Genomic DNA, 18,693 nt, shown 5'->3' on the forward strand with positions numbered 1-18,693 from the left:
GGTATGAGCTTCTGGTGATTGTGTTTTGGTAAGAGCTGAGATCGAACTGTAGGCCTACGTCTCCCTTGAAGTGGCAACGCTGCCTTAGTGCAGCCTTCCCGGCGTTTGGGCGCGATACTCTGCGGGATTCGCCTTCTTGAGCTCCGGTCCAGGTGAGTGCTGCTGAGACTGGAGGTTGAAGACGCGACACGAGGAGGGTTAAACGCAATGTGCACAGGTGGAATTCCCAAAGAAAATAAAGAATGAAGTTAAAAATTCGAATTTCAAAAGAATGAAAACACCTATGAATAAATAATGAAACAAAAAAAGTTTCCACTGACCAAAATCATAAAGTTGGATTTGGAAAAAAAGAACGTATGAATTTTTAAGCAGGAGGCAATAGTTGTTGGCTGAAGCCTAGTGAAAACTAATTTCATTTTCACCGCCTCTCTCCATCCAACAAGCAACAAGCACACGCATCTTCCCGCAGCCGTAGAAATCACACTGGTCCCTGCGCTAACCTTCCCTGGCTCAGAGCGTTATGGAATAACCCTCGCCTCCTCCGCAGCCGCTTTTCTTCTTCATTGCCTTAAAGGTGCAGCAGCTCGCCACTCCATCCCTTCAGCTGAGCGCTAGATTTCATGCAGGGGCTTGTCTCCACTCCTTATGAGAGACAGGATACCAAGGTGTCCATTCCGGGTAAAATAAATTAATATTGCCTACGTTAAAATAATCAAGTGATTATTAGCCCAAATGATTATTCTAATCCACTCTAGCCCCGAAAAAAATCTAAATGATCTCAATGTGAAGACATCAAGTCATGTCCTTTAATGTGTTTTCTGTATAATTTATGAGCCCCGCGGGCGTGTTGGGATTCAGCCAGCCTTTGACTGCATTTATTAATTGACCTTGACAAATATGAGCAGCGGCCTTCCTCGCACCAGGGGCGTCAACTGCAGCCATGTCAGGAACCCCTGCTCGTGTGACTAGGGAGACCACACAGGAGATGTATCCAATCCATCAGCCGATAGCCTAGCCAACTACACGCTCAAAATGGTCGGTGAATGGTTGGATAAGAATAGCCTCTACTGCGGCATGTTAATGTTGTCGAAGTGCCATAGCCTCAGTCGACTCACCTCAGCCTCACTATCACCAGCAAAAAAAATACTGTTTTCTTTTGTCACGTGCTGCACATCTTCCCGTGGTTTCCCTCCTGTCAAGTTTTGAGGTTCGTGAAAAATTCATTTCAAAGCTGCAAGCCAACATATTGAACACAATGCAAATGCAATAATGTTAAAATACAAATAGCCATGTGAATGTCATTTACTAAAACTAAATGGCATATTTTGATTTGTCAAGATAATCAAACAGTAATGAAAATAGATGTATAGCCTAATATATACATACATTTAGGCCTAGCCTATAATGTGCAACAACATGGTTAGGCCTATACAGCAATTACGAACTGTGATCTGGAAAAATAGGCCTGCATTGTTTGTAATATAAAAAATATTTGAAATACATGGCTTACAAGGGTTTTAAGTTTGAGCATGTTTTCTGTGTATTTCTGACACAGAGACAACCACTCAATCCTCACAACAGATTAGCACCATGAGCAATGCTTTTTAATTGAACCTCTGGGATTGCTTCAAAAGGTTATTATATGAAAGACATAAGAGAGTAGACATCATTCTGACACTCAGGATTACACTACTTTCCATTACATGAATAATCCTTTGATGTGAATAAGAGTTATTTTACGCTATACAAAATGAAACAATGTAGTTATGCCAGTAGTGCATTGTTTATCACATGGATATTTTTATATTCTATTCGGTCTACTCTTTTCTATAATCAAGTGTATGATATATTTGTGCTCCCGAGTGGCGCAGCGGTCTAAGACACTGCAGCTCAGTGCAAGAGGTGTCACTACAGTACCTGGTTAGATTCTAGGCTGTATCACATAATGCCGTGATAGGGCGGCACACAATTGGCCCAGCGTTGTCCTGGTTTGGCCAGAGTAGGCAGTCATTGTAAATAAGAATTTGTTCTGACTTGCCTAGATAAATAAAATAAAAATATAGTATGATAATGATGATTTCAGTAACATAATAGAGATATATAATACACGGTTCTATTTAATTATGTAATCAGTATCAATAGTCTACCCTAGAGCAGGGAGACTGTATATGTATTGTCATCCTGGCCTGCCAGTGTCTTTGTTCTGTTTAGTGGGCCAGTCAAACTGCAGCACTCTCCGCCTAATGCAGCCTCTGTCTCATATACTTAGCATCCACATCAGACCTGTACATGCACTGCACTAGGAATACAAGGCCTGTCTGTCACTAGCCATGCAGTGTGTGCTGTGCCTGTGGCCACCCAGACCAAAATAAGACATATGATTAACATTAAGCCTGTCTTCAAATCTCCCAACCAAGATGGAATGCAAGGAGGTCTTCAAATGGACACAAATACGCTGTGTAGTCTACATAATTGTACTTTTTTAAACTATTTGTGATTGAGCAGTGTTGATTTTTGTTATTGTCATTTTCTCTCTCGCTCTCTCGCTCTCTCCAGTGAGGGGTGTGTGTGTTGTTCATCCAGTTATGGCGCTGTTCTTGGTGATCTGCACAGCCCCAGTCCTCTCTGCCTGCTCCTGGCTGCCTCTGCAACCTGGTCTCAGAGCATTTCCTATTATTCTGTACGTAAATCCGAGACACCCATTTAGTATGTTATGTTGGTATGATATGTATTAATTTGTCAATGTCCATCATTCATTTCGTACGATATGTTATGAATTATAATGTAACGAATATTCAAAACATTCAATATGTTACGAATGTTTTAAATGTACAATATGTTACAAATTTGCAAAACATATGAAATGTTATGAATTCTAATTTGTTGTGGCTAACGTTAGCTAGGTTAGGGATTAGGGTTAGCAGTTAGTGTTAGGGGTTAGGGTTAAGGTTAAGGTTAGGAGTTACGTTAAAGGGTTAGGGTTAGGGGAAGGGTTAGCTAAAAGAATTAACGTTGGGGCTAGGGGAAGGGTTAGCTAACATGCTATGTAGTTGCAAAGTAACTAAACAATAGTAAGTAGTTACGTAACCATACCAAACATAACATATCATACTAATTTAAGTGTCCCAAATTTACATTTTCTATGTTACGCCTAGTCTATGACACCAGGCTGGGCTGCCTGTCTCTCTACAGACACTGGTCTCTCTGCAGTCTGCATGCCTGCCATTTTCAACGCCCACTAGCCTTTTCAACTGGATTATTAAAACAGTTTATTGAATACTGTAGCTCTGAAGCTCTCACCAATCGCTCAACAGCTTAGCTCTCCAAATATGGTAGCTTTCTTACATTTACATTTTAGTCATTTAGCAGAAGCTGTTAACAATATTAAGCATTTTCTCAGAGAATTTGATTGTTTGACCACTTATTATTAGCATTTATCTTTGTTTATCAGTCTATTGTTACATTTATAATGTTTTTTGTCTTTTTCATTAATAGGCCTATCATCCTTAAAAGATGTATTATTTCTCAAATAGTTGTGAATGGTATAACAATTTATTTCTTGTTCTGTTGTAATGATAATGTGAATTAGCTAAAGATTTGACCTGATTACCCACCTTTCTCATCAATTTTGTGCATATGTTTCATGAATCATATATTCATCTGAAGTCAAATGAAACAGCAAAGGTTATTTTAGTCAGTGGCTTTAATCCCAGTGGTTTGTTTGGGTATAAGGAAATCAGCTTTAAAATCAATGTCTGAATGGTCATGATCCCATGGTCTCTAATCCTTAGTTTTGCCACATGATTTGCTATGAGGAGGTTAAGATGAAATCAAAGGTATTATGGCTCTAGATCTTATATTGTGGCAATGATCTAGTCAACACAAAATCCATACAGACAATCAGCATCCAGCCAGTTTCAGTACAGAAGCTGAAAATGTATAAACCTGAAAATACATGAACAGATTAAAGTAACTTTTTTACAAATTATTTTAAACAAGGACGCGGTTTTCACTACAGACTATATCATGTCATTCAATTGCACATAGCTTTTGACAGAGTTTGTTTAATTTCCTGTGATACCAAATCTCCAAGCTTCTCCCAAATCACAACTGTTATGGTATGTGCATTTGTATTGTGTTCTCAATATTCCATGATGTTCTCTTATAAAATTTCAATAACAAAAGCTGTCTTATTGTTGTTGTTGGTGTTACTGTGTGTCAGGTGACTGTATCCCATACTTCCCTGCAGGAGCGGCTTGTTCTCCCTGAGCTTCCACAGCGCCACAGAAAGAAAGAAAATGGCAGAATCTCTGTTTCACCATCCCTTTGTTGTCCAAAACAATGGCTCAGAGATACAGACAGATAAAAGGGGGATGGTGAAAGGAAGAGAGAAAGCGAGAGAGAGAGATAGAGAGCGAGCGAGAGAGACAGCTAGGGAGGGAGAAGGCTGATTTGAGGCTAGTTGCACTATCCATCTATTATGGTAAATAAAATGTGAGTGCAACAGCGAGCCTGTTCAAGGCACTCAATACGGAGACACGATATCCGAAAGAGCCTACATTGTGACATGCACTCGTCAAGACGCAAGTACACAGGCTTTACCAAAACACTGCAGTAGATGTTCGCTCATGTCTGGGCGATTAGGATAGACCAAAAGCATGTGAGAAGTGTGATGTTGATGGAACAGTCAGTGTAGGCCTCAGTGAACTCACCATCAAAACATACAGTAACAAATGACCATTTGAAAAAATAATAATTTGGTATTCATACTCCTCCCTCATGGTAATATGGAGTTTGCCCCTTGCGTGAAAACTCAAAGGTTGAGTATTTTGATAATATTAAATCCACAATTAAACCCCAACCCATCTTACAGTCTTTGATAGAAGACAACCAAATCAAATAAAATGTTATTTGTTACATGCGCCGAATACAACAGGTGTAGTAGACCTTACAGTGAAATGCTTACTTACAAGCCATTAACCAACAATGCACTTTTAAGAAAAATACCAACAAAAAAAAGTAAGAAATAAAAGTAACAAATAATTCAAGAGCAGCAGTAAAATAACAATAACGAGGCTATATCCTGGGGGTACCGGTACAGAGTCAATGTGCGGGGGCACCGGTTAGTCGAGGTAATTGAGGTAATATGTACATGTAGGTAGAGATATTAAAGTGACTATGCATAGATGATAACAACAGAGAGTAGCAGTGGTGTAAAGGGGGGGGGGCAATGCAAATAGTCTGGGTAGCCTTTTGATTAGATGTTCAGGATTCTTATGCCTTGGGGGTACAAGCTGTTTAGAAGCCTCTTGCACCTAGACTTGGCGCTCCAGTACCGCTTGCCGTGCGGTAGCAGAGAGAACAGTCTATGACTAGAGTGGCTGGAGTCTTTGAACATTTTTAGGGCCTTTCTCTGACAGCGCCTGCTATAGAGGTCCTGAATGGCAGGAAGCTTGGCCCCAGTGATGTACTGGGCCGTACGCACTACCCTCTGTAGTGCCTTGCAGTCGGAGGCCGAGCAGTTGCCATACCAGGCAATGATGCAACCCGTCAAGATGCTCTCGATTGTGCAGCTGTAGAACCTTTTGAGGATCTGAGGACCCATGCCAAATCTTTTCAGTCTCCTGATTGGAAATAGGTTTTGTCGTACCGTCTTCAGGACTGTCTTGGTGTGCTTGGAACATGTTAGTTTGTTGGTGATGTGGATGCCAAGTAACTTGAAGCTCTCAACCTAATACACTCCAACCCCATCGATGAGAATGGGGGGGTACTCAGTCCTCCTTTTCCTGTAGTCCACAATCATCTTCTTTGTCTTGATCACTTTGAGGGAGAGGTTGTTGTTCTTGCACCACTCGGTCAGGTCTCTGACTTCCTCCCTATAGGCTAGCTCGTCATTGTCGGCGATCAGGCCTACCACTGTTGTGTCTTCAACAAACTTAATGATGGTGTTGGAGTCGTGCCTGGCCGTGCAGTCATGAGTGAACAGGGAGTACAGGAGGGGACTGAGCACGCACCCCTGAGGGGCCCCTGTGTTGAGGATCAGCCTGGTGGATATGTTGTCACCTACCCTTACCACCTGGGGGCGGCCTGTCAGGAAGTCCAGGATCCAGTTGCAGAGGGAGGTGTTTAGTCCCAGGGTCCTTAGATTATTGATGAGCTTTGAGGGCACTATGGTGTTGAACGCTGAGCTGTAGGTTACCTTAGTGTTCTTGGGCACAGGGACTATGGTGGTCTGCTTGAAACATGTTGGTATTACAGACTCAGACAGGGAGAGGTTGAAAATGTCAGTGAAGGCACTTGCCAGTTGGTCAGCGCATAATGAATGTTGACCTGTTTAAAGGTCTTACTCACATCGGCTGCAGAGAGCATGATCACACAGTCGTCCAGAACAGCTGATGCTCTCATGCATGTTTCAGTGCAATTTGCCTCGAAACGAGCATAGAAGTTATTTAGCTCGTCTGGTAGGCTCGTGTCACTGGGCAGCTCTCGACTGTGCTTCCCTTTTCTAGTCTATAATAGTTTGCAAGCCCTGCCACATCCGTCAGAGCCGGTGTAGTCTGATTCAATATTCAATCTTGTATTGACACTTTGCCTGTTTGATGGTTTGTCGGAGGGAATAGCGGGATTTCTTATAAGCTTCCGGGTTAGAGTCCCGCTCCTTGAAATTGGCAGCTCTACCCTTTAGCTCAGTGCGAATGTTACCTGTAATCCATGGCTTCTGGTTGGGGTATGTACGTACAGTTACTGTGGGGACGACGTCCTCGATGCGCTTATTGATAAAGCCAGTGACTGATGTGGTGTACTCCTCAATACCATCGGAAGAATCCCGGAACATATTGCAGTCTGGGCTAGCAAAACAGTCCTGTAGTTTAGCAGCTACTTCATCTGCCCACGTTTTTATAGACCGAGTCACTGGTGCTTCCTGCTTTAATTTTTGCTTGTAAGCAGGAATCAGGAGGACAACATTATGGTCAGTACACTTCCTGGTAATCCGCCTGGCCCTCCGGCCTTGTGAATGTTAACCTGTTTAAAGGTCTTACTCAAAATAAGGGTCCGATCCTTAAGAGGTTTTAAAGGTCTTACATCGGCTGCGGAGAGCATGATCACACAGTCGACGAGCGTTGGAGCCGGTGTAGTACGATTCGATCTTAGTCCTGTATTGATGCTTTGCCTGTTTGATGGTTCGTCGGAGGGCATTCTCCAGTAATGGAGAATTCCTTTGAATGAGCTCAATTTGAAATGTGTGTAATACCCTGTTAAAACCATCTATTAGAAACACTATGTTTTACTACCACCTTTGCTGTTGAGACTATTTTGTTATGCATTGCTTCAAATAATGTCTTGCTTTCATATGCAAACTTTGAAAAAAATGACAAGTCAAACAGTTCACCTAATTTCAGTTTGTGACAAAACAAGCAGTCTGTAACGATCGTCTGTGGTGGAAGAAGGTGAGGACCAGAGCGCAGCGTGGTAAGTGTTCATGTTTTTAATAAAATAACTGAACACTGAACATAACAACAAATGACAAACGAACAGTCCTGTAAGGTGAATGAAAAAACACTAAACAGGAAATAAACACCCACAACTCAAAAGTGAAACCAGGTTACCTAAGTATGATTCTCAATCAGGGACAACGATTGACAGCTGCCTCTGATTGAGAACCATACCAGGCCGAACACAGAAAATCCCAAATTATAGAAAAAAGAACATAGACAACCCACCCAACTCACGCCCTGACCATACTGAAACAAAGACATAATAAAAGAACTAAGGTCAGAACGTGACACAGTCATTGTGTAAAGAATCATTGTACTGCTGTGAAATATATTTTCCATAACCCATAATATTGTATTATCAGAGGTTTGAAACTAAAATTAAGAACTGGAAGCATAGAAAGAAAAAGAGAAAAAGCCTCAAACTGTAACCAATGCCTGCAACCTGGTTCAGGTTATCAGTCAACCTACCAGGGTATTTACAAACAGCACAGCAATTAAATCAGCAACATGTATTGATCACATCTTTACTAATGCTGCAGAAATCTGCTTTAAAGCTCTGTCCAAATCCAATGAATGTAGTGATCACAATATAGTAGCCATATCTAGGAAAACCTAAGTTCCAAAGGCTGGGCCTAATCTAGTGTATAAGAGGTCATACAAAATGTTTTGTGGTGATTCCTATGTTGATGATGTACAGAATATTTGCTGGTCTGTGGTGTGTAATGAGGAGCAACCAGACGCTGCACTTGACACATTTATGAAATTGCTTATTCCAGTAACGAATAAGCATGCACCCATTAAGAAAATGACTGTAAAAACGATTACATCCCTGTGGATTGATGAGGAATTGGAAAATTGTATGTTTGAGAGGGTGGAGTCAAAAGGAATGACAAATAAGTCTGGCTGCATGACCGATTGGCAAACGTAAACTAAGCTGAATAAAAAGAAGAAGAAGAAACTATACTATGAAACAAAGATTAATGATGTAAAGAATTATAATAAAAAGCTTTGGAGCACCTTAAATGAAATTTTGGGCAAATGGCAAACTAAACCTTCATCATTCATTGAATCAGAAGTCTCACTCATCACAAAACCCACTGATATTGCCAACTACTAATAATTTTTTAATTGGCAAGATTAGCAAATTTAGGCATGACATGACAGCAACAAATGCCGACACTACACATCTAAGTATAACTGACCAAGCTGAAAAAATGATTGTTGTCTATTAACAATTACAAGCCACCAGGGTCTGACAACTTGGACGGAAATTGACTGAGGATAATAGTAGACGATATTGCCACTCTTATTTGCTATACCTTCAATCTAAGCCTAAAATAAAGTTTGTACCCTCAGACCTGGAGGGAAGCAAAAGTAATTCTGCTACCCAAGAATAGTAAACTTTTGGGAAAAAAATTGTGCTTGACCAGATACAATGCTATTTTACAGTGAACAAATTGACAACAGACTTTCAGCGTATAGGGAAGGACATTCAACATGCACGGCAATTACACAAATGACTGATGATTGGCTGAGAGAAATTGATGTAAAAATGATTGTGGGAGCTGTTTTGTTAGACTTCAGTGTCGCTTTTGTCATTATTGATCATAGTCTGCTGTTGGAAAAAAACATACACTACCGTTCAAAAGTTTGGGACCACTTAGAAATGTCCTTTTTTTAAGAAAAGCTCATTTTTTATCCATTAAAATAACATCAAATTGATCAGAAATACAGTGAAGACATTGTTAATGTTGTAAATGACTATTGTAGCTGGAAACGGATGATTTTTCGATGGAATATCTACATAGGCGTACAGAGGCCCATTATCAGCAACCATCACTCCTGTGTTCCAATGGCACGTTGTGTTAACTAATCTAAGTTTATCATTGGCAGCTTCAAACACCAGTCTCAACGTCAACAGTGAAGAGGCGACTCCAGGATGCTGGCCTTCCAGGTAGAATTCCTCTGTCCAGTGTCTTTTGCCCATCTTAATCTTTTCTTTTTATTGGCCAGTCTGAGATATGGCTTTTTCTTTGGAACTCTGCCTAGAAGGTCAGCATCCCGGAGTCGCCTCTTCACTGTTGACGTTGAGACGGGTGTTTTGCGGGTACTATTTAATGAAGCCACCAGTTGAGAACTTGTGAGGCATCTGTTTCTCAAACTAGACACTCTAATGTACTTGTCCTCTTTCTCAGTTGTGCACCGGGGCCACCCACTCCTCTTTCTATTCTGGTTAGGGAAAGATTGCGTTGTTCTGTGAAGGGAGTAGTACACAGTGTTGTACGAGATGTTTCGTTTCTTGACAATTTCTAATATAGAATAGCCTTCATTTCTCAGAACAAGAATAGACTGAATATACTTTTTTTCTGAAAAAAGTGCTTTGTTTCTGGCCATTTTGAGCCTGTAATCAAACCCACAAATGCTGATGCTCCAGATACTCAACTAGTCTAAAAGCCTGTTTTATTGCTTCTTTAATCAGAAAAACAGTTTTCAGCTCTGCTAACATAATTGCAAAAGGGTTTTCTAAAGATCAATTAGCCTTTTAAAATGATAACGTGCCATTGAAACACCCCCTGCTATATTGTGGATAAATAGTTACCTGTCTAACAGAACATGGAGGGTGTTCTTTAATGGAAGCCTCTCCAACATAATCCAGGCAGAATCAGGAATTCCCCAGGGTAGCTGTCTAGGCCCCTTACTTTTTAAAATCATTACTAATGACCTGCCATTGGCTCTGAGTAAAGCTTGTGTGTCTATGTATGCAGATGACTTAACACTATACACGTCAGCTACTACAGTGAGTGAAATCACTGCGACACTTAATAAAGAACTGCAGTCAGTTTCAGAATGGGTGGCAAGAAATAAGCTTGTCCTAAATATTTCTAAAACTTTAAGCATTGTAGTTGGGACAAATCATTCACTAAACCCTAAACCTAAACTCAATTTTGTATTGAATAATGTGGAAATTGAGAAAGTTGAGGAGACTAAACTGTTGCATCAAAACATGTTGATGCAACAGTATCTAAGATGGGGAGAAGTCTGCCCATAATAAAGCTTTGCTCTGCCTTCATAACAACACTATCAACAAGGCAGGTGCACAAAGAGGAACTTAGGAAAATTACAACTGGCTCAGCTGTTCCGGAAGACTGTGTGATCACGCTCTCTGCAGCCAATGTAAGTAAGACCTTTAAACAGGTCAACATTCACAAGGCCGCAGGGTCAGACAGATTACCAGGACGTGTACTGCGAGCATGCGCTGACCAACTAGCAAGTGTCTTCAATGACATTTTCAACCTCTCCCTGTCCGAGTCTGTAATACCAATAAGTTTTAAGCAGCCCAACATAGTCCCTTTGCCCAAGAACACTAAGGTAACCTGCCTAAATGACTACCAAGCTGTAGCACTCATGTCTGTAGCCATGAAGTGCTTTAAAAGGCTGGTCATGGCTCACATCAACACCATTATCCCAGGAACCCTAGACCCACCCCAATTTGCATACCGCCCCAACAGATCCACAGATGGTGAATTTGGTCGGGTCGCACGAAAAGTTACATATTGCAGCTTTAAGAAGTTCATAATTGTATTGTTCACCTAATTATTTTGTGCCTTTTTGTCACTCGAACTGGTGATGCTGCTTGTAACATCAGGAGAAGGGAGACAACACTGTTGTTGAGATTTAACTTTTACATCTGCGAAGATACAAATTGCATTTAACAAAGCGACTTCCTAAATCATACTTACCTCTTACAAGTCTAGAGAAAGTCTAGTTAAATATCGATCTATGGAAATGACCTGAATTCGACTGCTGTGTGGAGGATTAACCAACGTTGCAACCGGAGCTATCCTGGCTTCGTCAGATCAGGAGATGTAGAGGATGGCTTTGTTCCGAGACGAGCAGAGGACTTATTTTATGACGCTGGACATATTTTCTATTGCATGCAGGGCATTTCTCGCAATGGATTACAGATAGGTATTGGCCTTGGAATGATTGTTTCAAGGGGTTCGCTATAGTACCGTGACTAACATTGGTTTTCCATTCATTTCCTGAATCATTCATCTTTTATCAACATTCATTGAGCTCCAACGTGTCAACGTTTGCTTGCAAGCTTGCTAAGTTGAACAGAGCAGTGACTTAGTTTTAAAAGTGCACTCTATACCCGGGGCATTCTATTTTTATTTCTATATTGTGTTCAATTGTGTTGTGTGACTGATCATTCTTGTCTGATAGTACATCCAGCAGCATACCACCCTGCATCCCACTGCTGGCTTGCTTCTGAAGCTCAGCAGGGTTGGTCCTGGATGGGAGACCAGATGCTGTTGGAAGTGGTGTTGAAGGGCCAGTAGGAGGCACCCTTTCCTCTGGATGTGGAAAAAGTCAAGGGGTCTGAATTCCTTTCTGAATGCACTGTATATTTACATACATTTTTTCAACTGGTACCAGGGGACCTTCAGATGAGTCTTGTGAGACCTGTGGGCTTCCTAGAGCAAAATAACCGACATGTACAATACCAGTCAAAAGTTTGGACACACCTACTCATTCAACATTTTTCTTTATGTTTTACTATTTTCTACATTGTAGAATAATAGTGAATACATCAAAACTATGGATAACACAAATGGAATCATGTAGTAACCAAAAAAGTGTTAAACAAATCAAAATATATTTTAGATTATTGAAAGAAGCCCCCCTTTGCCTTGAAGACAGCTTTGCACACTCTTGGCATTCTCTCAACCAGCTTCATGAGGAATGTTTTTCCAACAGTCTTGAAGGAGTTTCCACATAGGCTGAGCACTTGCTTTTGCTTTTCCTTCACTCTGTGGTCCAATGCTGGTTAAGAGTGCCTTGAATTCTAAAAAAAAATCACAGACAGTGTCACCAGAAAACCACCCCCACACTATCAAACCTCCTCCTCCATGCTTCACGGGGGGAGCCACATATGGGGAGGTCATCCGTTCACCTACTTGGCGTCTCAGAAAGACACGGCTGTTGGAACCAAAAATCTCAAATTTGGACTCATCAGATCTAAGGACAGATTTTCGAATGTCTAATGTACATTGCTCAAATGTATTAATAAGGAAATAAACATATTAGGAAGGTACACCTGTTAATTGAAATGCATTCCAGGTGACTACCTCATGAAGCTGGTTGAGAGAAGGCCAAGAGTGTGCAAAGCTGTCATCAAGGCAAAGGTTGGCTATTTGAAGAATCTCAAATTTAAAATATATTTTGATTATTTTTTGGTTACTACATTATTCCAAATGTGTTATTTAATTGTTTGGATATCTTCACTATTATTGTAGAATGTAGAAAATAGTAAAAGAAAAGAAAAACCCTTGAATGAGTAGGTGTTCTAAAACTTTTGACCAGTAGTGGAATCACTGGCAACTTTAATAATCGAACACTAGTCACTTTAATAATGTTTACATATTGCTTTACTCATCTCATATGTATATACTGTATTCAATTCTACTGTATTTAGTCAATGCCACTCCGACATTGCAAGTGCTAATATTTACATATTTCTTAATTCCATTCTTTTACTTTTAGATTTGTGTATTGTTAGATACTACTGCACTGTTGGAGCTAGGAACACAAGCATTTCGCTACACCCACAATAACATCGGCTAAATATGTGTATATGACCAATAACATTTGATTTGATCTATGCTCTACCAACTGAGCTACCCAGGACTATATAAGTGGAAGTACCATGGTACAGTTTTGTAAGGGAGTGGAGGATACCTAGCCAGATGCACATTTGAATGCATTCAACTGAAATGTGTCTTCTGCATTTAACCCAATGCAGAAGAGGTGCAGGTGGCTGCCTTAATTGACATCCACATCATTGGCACCTGTGGAGCAGTTGCTGTGGGTTCACTGCCTTGTTCAAGGGCAGATTTTTCCACCTTGGGATTTGAACCAGTGACCTTTTGGTGTTGGCCTAATGATCTTAACCGCTAGGCTACCTGCCAAATTAATGCATAGAACTGCATGAAATTAGTTAAACATTTGCATTATATTCTCTCTGCTCCATGGCAAATGTGCAGAATTGCAGCAGACTTGCTTTAAAACTGAAAAATGTTCTCTACGCTGTCAAGAGGAGGGCCGCTAAAATGTTTTGCTCACAACCAAATTTTACGTAGGGCCCCCAAAAGGCTAGGGCCGGCTCTGACTGCATGTGTTGGTATGGATGTGGGTATGTAGACCTGCAAACCATTGCGGCCCCTCATGATGAGCTCATCTTTTTTATCGCCCCATCCTCGTCAAAGTTGCCAGTCCCTGTTTTAAATGGTTGAAAGTGGAGTGATAACACATTCAGGTGACAATTAAACCAAAAATCTGACTTTGATTTTCCATTGGAATTTGGTTGTGCTTTTAGATGGTTGAAAGCATAGTAATAAAATATTGGGAATTCAACAAAGTTTTGGCTGTGTTTTTGAGTGGGTGAAAAGATGTTGGAATCTCATTGATCAATGTATCTACTAAATATTACCCAATTCTCCACGTTGAAATGACGTGGTGTACTCACTGTGCTGTCATGCTACCAGCTGCAATACATATGTTTGAGTTTGACTTCTCCAATTTGCAACTGTCCAACACCGGGTGGCAGCAGCGTTGCTTAGTAACTACAGCACATGGCTGACCTTATCGATGTGGTCATAAAAATGTATGAAGGCCTATTATTTATTTTACTAAATTCCTTCTCTGCCTTGTAGTCTCTCTCCCCATCTTCCCTCTCTACCTGCCCCTCTCCCTCTCCCTCACCCTCTCACTCTCACTTATACTCACGCTCACACAAACATACACACACGGATCCTGGCCAAATAGAGCAAACAGAGGTTACATTCAACCATGTGTGTGTGCACCATAGAAATATAATGAATAGAACGGGCTTGGAACCTCTAACCTTGGCAATTTGACTGGTAAACTAATGGGTACACAAAATGGCTACCTGGTACTGTGATGCAATAATTTACATGGTTGTGTACAAAGATCATTCAAATTATGATAACTGATGTGGCTCATTCAATGGAATGTATTTTTTTGCTATGTCAGTTGACACAGCAGAGATTGATGTGAACACTTCCTGCTTTCACTTCCTGTTTTTACTTCCTGTTCTGCTCCAATGGGTACTCTCAAAATGCCAGTACACCCATTCAGCCATCATTGACTTCTATTCATTCTATTTCTATGGTGTGCACATGATTTTGTGTGTGTGTGTGTGTGTGTGTCTGTCTGTGCATGAGTGTATGTGAGGGGCAGTGGTGGTAATGAAGGGCTATCTGACACAAGTCACAGACTGTAACAAGCAGTCGGCAGGGTGGCTGTTGGGGAACAACATTCAGGGATGGACACATCAGCCATGAGAGGCCACCCCCCTCCACACACACACACACACACACACACACACACACACACACACACAGAGAGAGAGAGTGAGAGAAAAGGGAGGTAGGACCATACTGACTTTGAATACACTGTAGGATTTTCAGCCTATTTGGACATCAAGCTTTGGAAGGATCTGATATGCTGAAAATAATTATGCGTTTCAAAAAAGCCCTTGCTGTGGGATTGAGAGAGAGTATGACATTTAGATTGGTCACTTATTCCCTGATGTGGAGTGTCATGTGTTTGTCATATTAAAGACATACTGTATTAATCTATCACATTTTTTTTAAAGGCCCTTCATATGGGGTGACACGGTTTGATTCATTGTATTACAAAATATTACAAATAGTCTCATTACTGTAATTGAGTAGCTTTTCCGAGTACTTAGTGTTTTTCTAAGTCAGAAATTTTACTTAAGTATGTTTTGAATGAAGACCTTTACTTTGATACCTTTCTAAAACAATCTGTTACAGAGTACAACTTTGTAGGCTATCCATGATAGTAAATCATGATGGCACAGAAAGTTTGAGGGCGGTAGCCCCTTGGACCCAGATTTTTTTTTATTGTTGTTTAGTCAGTGACCAATCAAAAAAATAAAATCTTGCATCAAGTTCAAAACAGGCCAAGCTGTGCACACAAACCAAATGATGATGATCAGAAGATTTTCAAAAAGGCAAAAATAACTTAGTTATAGAGACGTGTCATGAAATAGAGAAAAGGTTTGGTAACATTTAATTTGAAAGTGTCCTTATTACAATGTAATTACATATGTACAGTGCATTTGGAAATAATTCAGACCTGTTGACTTTTTCCACATTTTGTTACGTTACAGCCTTATTCTAAAATAGATTAAATAGTTTATTTCCCTCATCAACCACCAAGTCTCTTCCTAGAGCTGGCCACACAGCCAAACTGTTCTATCGCGCCCCTTTTACTCTCTGTTCCCGAACGTACTGATAGCCTTTAGCCATACCCTTATCCCACTCCTCCTCTGTTCCTCTGGTGATGTAGAGGTTAATCCAGGCCCTGCAGTGCCTAGCTTCACCCCTACTCTCCAGGTGCTCTCATTTGTTGACTTCTATAACCGTAAAAGCCTTGATTTCATGCATTAGAATCCTCCTCCCTAAGTTTGTTTTATTCACTGCTTTAGCACACTCTGCCAACCCGGATGTCCTAGCCGTGTCTGAATCCTGGCTTAGTAAGACCACTAAAAACCCTGAAATTTCCATCCCTAACTATAACATCTTCCGATAAGATAGAACTGCCAAAGGGGGCGGAGTTGCAATCTACTGCAGAGATAGCCTGCAGAGTTCTGTCTTACTATACAGTACCCAAACCATTCAAGCTTCTACTTTTAAAAATCCACCTTTACAGAAACAAGTCTCTCACCGTTGCCGCTTGCTGAAGACCACACTGCCCCCAGCTGTGCCCTGGACACCATATGTGATGTGTTGCGCCCCATATATTGCCCCCCATCTATCTCCAGAGCTCGTGCTCCTATGTGACCTAAACTGGGACATGCTTAACATTCCGGCCATCCTACAATCTAAAATTGATGCCTTCAATCACACACAAATCATCAATGAACCCACCAGGTACAACACAAATCCGTAAACACGGGCACCCTCATAGATATCAACCAACTTGCCCTCCAAATACACCTCTGCTGTTTTCAAGATCTAAGATCTCAGTGATCACTGCCTCATTGCCTGCATCCGCAATGGGTCTGCGGTCAAACGACCACTCTTAATCACTTGTCAAATGCTCCTTAAAAGACTTCAGCGAGCAGGCCTTTCTAATCGACCTGGCCCGGGTATCCTTGAAGGATATTGACCTCATCCCGTCAGTAGAGGATGCCTGGTTATTCTTTAAAAGTGCCTTCCTCACCATCTTAAATAAGCATGCCCCGTTCAAAAAATGTAGAACCAGGAACAGATATAACCCTTGGTTCTCTCCAGACCTGACTGCCCTTGACCAGCACAAAAACATCCTGTGGTGTTCTGCATTAGCATCGAATAGCCCCCATGATATGCAATTTTCAGGGAAGTTGGGAACCAGTATACACAGGCAGTTAGGAAAGCTAAGGCTAGCTTTTTCAAGCAGAAATTTTCATCCTGTAGCACGAACTCAAAAAAAGTTCTGGGACATTGTAAAGTCCATGGAGAATAAGAGCACCTCCTCCCAGCTGCTCACTGCACGGAGGCTAGGAAACACTGTCACCACCGATAAATCCACTATAATTGAAGCATTTTTCTACAGCTGGCCATGCTTTCCACCTGGCTACCCCTACCCTGATCAACAGCCCTGCACCCCCCACAGCAACTCACCCAAGCCTCCCCCATTTCTCCTTCACCCAAATCCAGATAGCTGATGTTCTGAAAGAGCTGCAAAATCTGGACACCTAGAAATCAGCCAGGCTAGACAATCTGTACCCTCTCTTTCTAAAATGACCTGCCGAAATAATTGCAACCCCTAGTACTATCCTGTTCAACCTCTCTTTCATATCGTCTGAGATTCCCAAAGAGTGGAAAGCTGCCGCAGTCATACCCCTCTTCAAAGGGGGAGACACTCTAGACCCAAACTGCTATAGACCTATATCTATCCTACCCTGCCATTTAAAGGTCACGAAAGCCAAGTTAACAAACAGATTACCGACCATTTCGAATCCCACCGTACCTTCTCCGCTATGCAATCTGGTTTCAGAGCTGGTTATGGGTGCACCTCAGTCATGCTCAAGGTCCTAAACGATATCATAACCGCCATTGATAAGAGACATTACTGTGCAGCCATCTTCATCAACCTGGCCAAGGCTTTCGACTCTGTCAATCACCACATTCTTTTTGGCAGACTCAACAGCCTTGGTTTCTCAAATGATTGCCTCACCTAGTTCACCAACTACTTCTCTGATAGAGTTCAGTGTGTCAAATCAGAGGGCCTGTTGTCCGGACCTCTGACAGTCTCTATGGGGGTGCCACAGGGTTCTACTCTCGGGCCGACTCTCTTCTCTGTGTACATCAATGATGTCGCTCTTCCTGCTGGTGATTCTTTGATCCACCTCTACGCAGACGACACCATTATGTATACCTCTGGCCCTTCTTTGGACACTGTGTTAACTAACCTCCAGACGAGCTTCAATGCCATACAACTCTCCTTCCGTGGCCTCCAACTGCTCTTAAATGCAAGTAAAACTAAATGCATGCTATTCAACCGATCTCTGCACGCACCTGCCCGCCCGTCCAGCATCACCACTCTGGACGTTTCTGACTTAGAATATGTGGACATCTACAAATGCCTAGGTGTCTGGTTAGACTGTAAACTCTCCTTCCAGACTCACATTAAGCATCTCCAATCCAAGATTACATCTAGAATCGGCTTCCTATTTCACAACAAAGAATCCTTCACTCATGCAGCCAAACATACCCTCTTAAAACTGACCATCCTACTTATCCTCGACTTCGGCGATGTCATTTACAAGATAGTCTCCAACACTCTTCTCAACAAATTGGAAGCAGTCTATCACAGTGCCATCCGTTTTGTCACCAAAGCCCCATATACTAACCACCACTGCAACCTGTATGCTCTCGTTGGCTGGCCCTTGCTTCATACTCGCCACCAAACCCACTGGCTCAAGGTCATCTACAAGTCTCTGCTAGGTAAAGCCCCGCCTTATCTCAGCTCACTGGTCACCATAGCAGCACCCACCAGTAGCACTCGCTCCAGCAGGTATATCTCACTGGTCACCCCCAAAGCCAATTCTTCCTTTGGCCGCCTCTCCTTCCAGTTCTCTGCTGCCAATGACTGGAACGAA

At 41.6% G+C, this 18,693-nt stretch overlaps 1 protein-coding gene across 4 annotated transcripts in view; it reads right to left on the reverse strand.

The window, feature by feature from the left end:
* dscama (Down syndrome cell adhesion molecule a) overlaps positions 1-1,062 on the reverse strand; it is a 187,383-nt gene extending 186,321 nt beyond the window's left edge. The window contains exon 1 of one of the 4 annotated variants that reach the window (XM_042309471.1): positions 1-1,045. This exon is cut by the window's left edge and continues 223 nt beyond it. The gene's annotated coding sequence lies outside the window, so the exon portion shown is untranslated. The other 3 variants (XM_042309469.1, XM_042309470.1, XM_042309473.1) reach the window with 3 other exon arrangements.
* Between the last annotated feature and the right edge of the window lie 17,631 nt (positions 1,063-18,693).

The sequence above is a fragment of the Oncorhynchus tshawytscha genome, linkage group LG30, assembly GCF_018296145.1.
Source record: "Oncorhynchus tshawytscha isolate Ot180627B linkage group LG30, Otsh_v2.0, whole genome shotgun sequence".
Classification (NCBI taxonomy): Eukaryota; Metazoa; Chordata; class Actinopteri; order Salmoniformes; family Salmonidae; genus Oncorhynchus; species Oncorhynchus tshawytscha.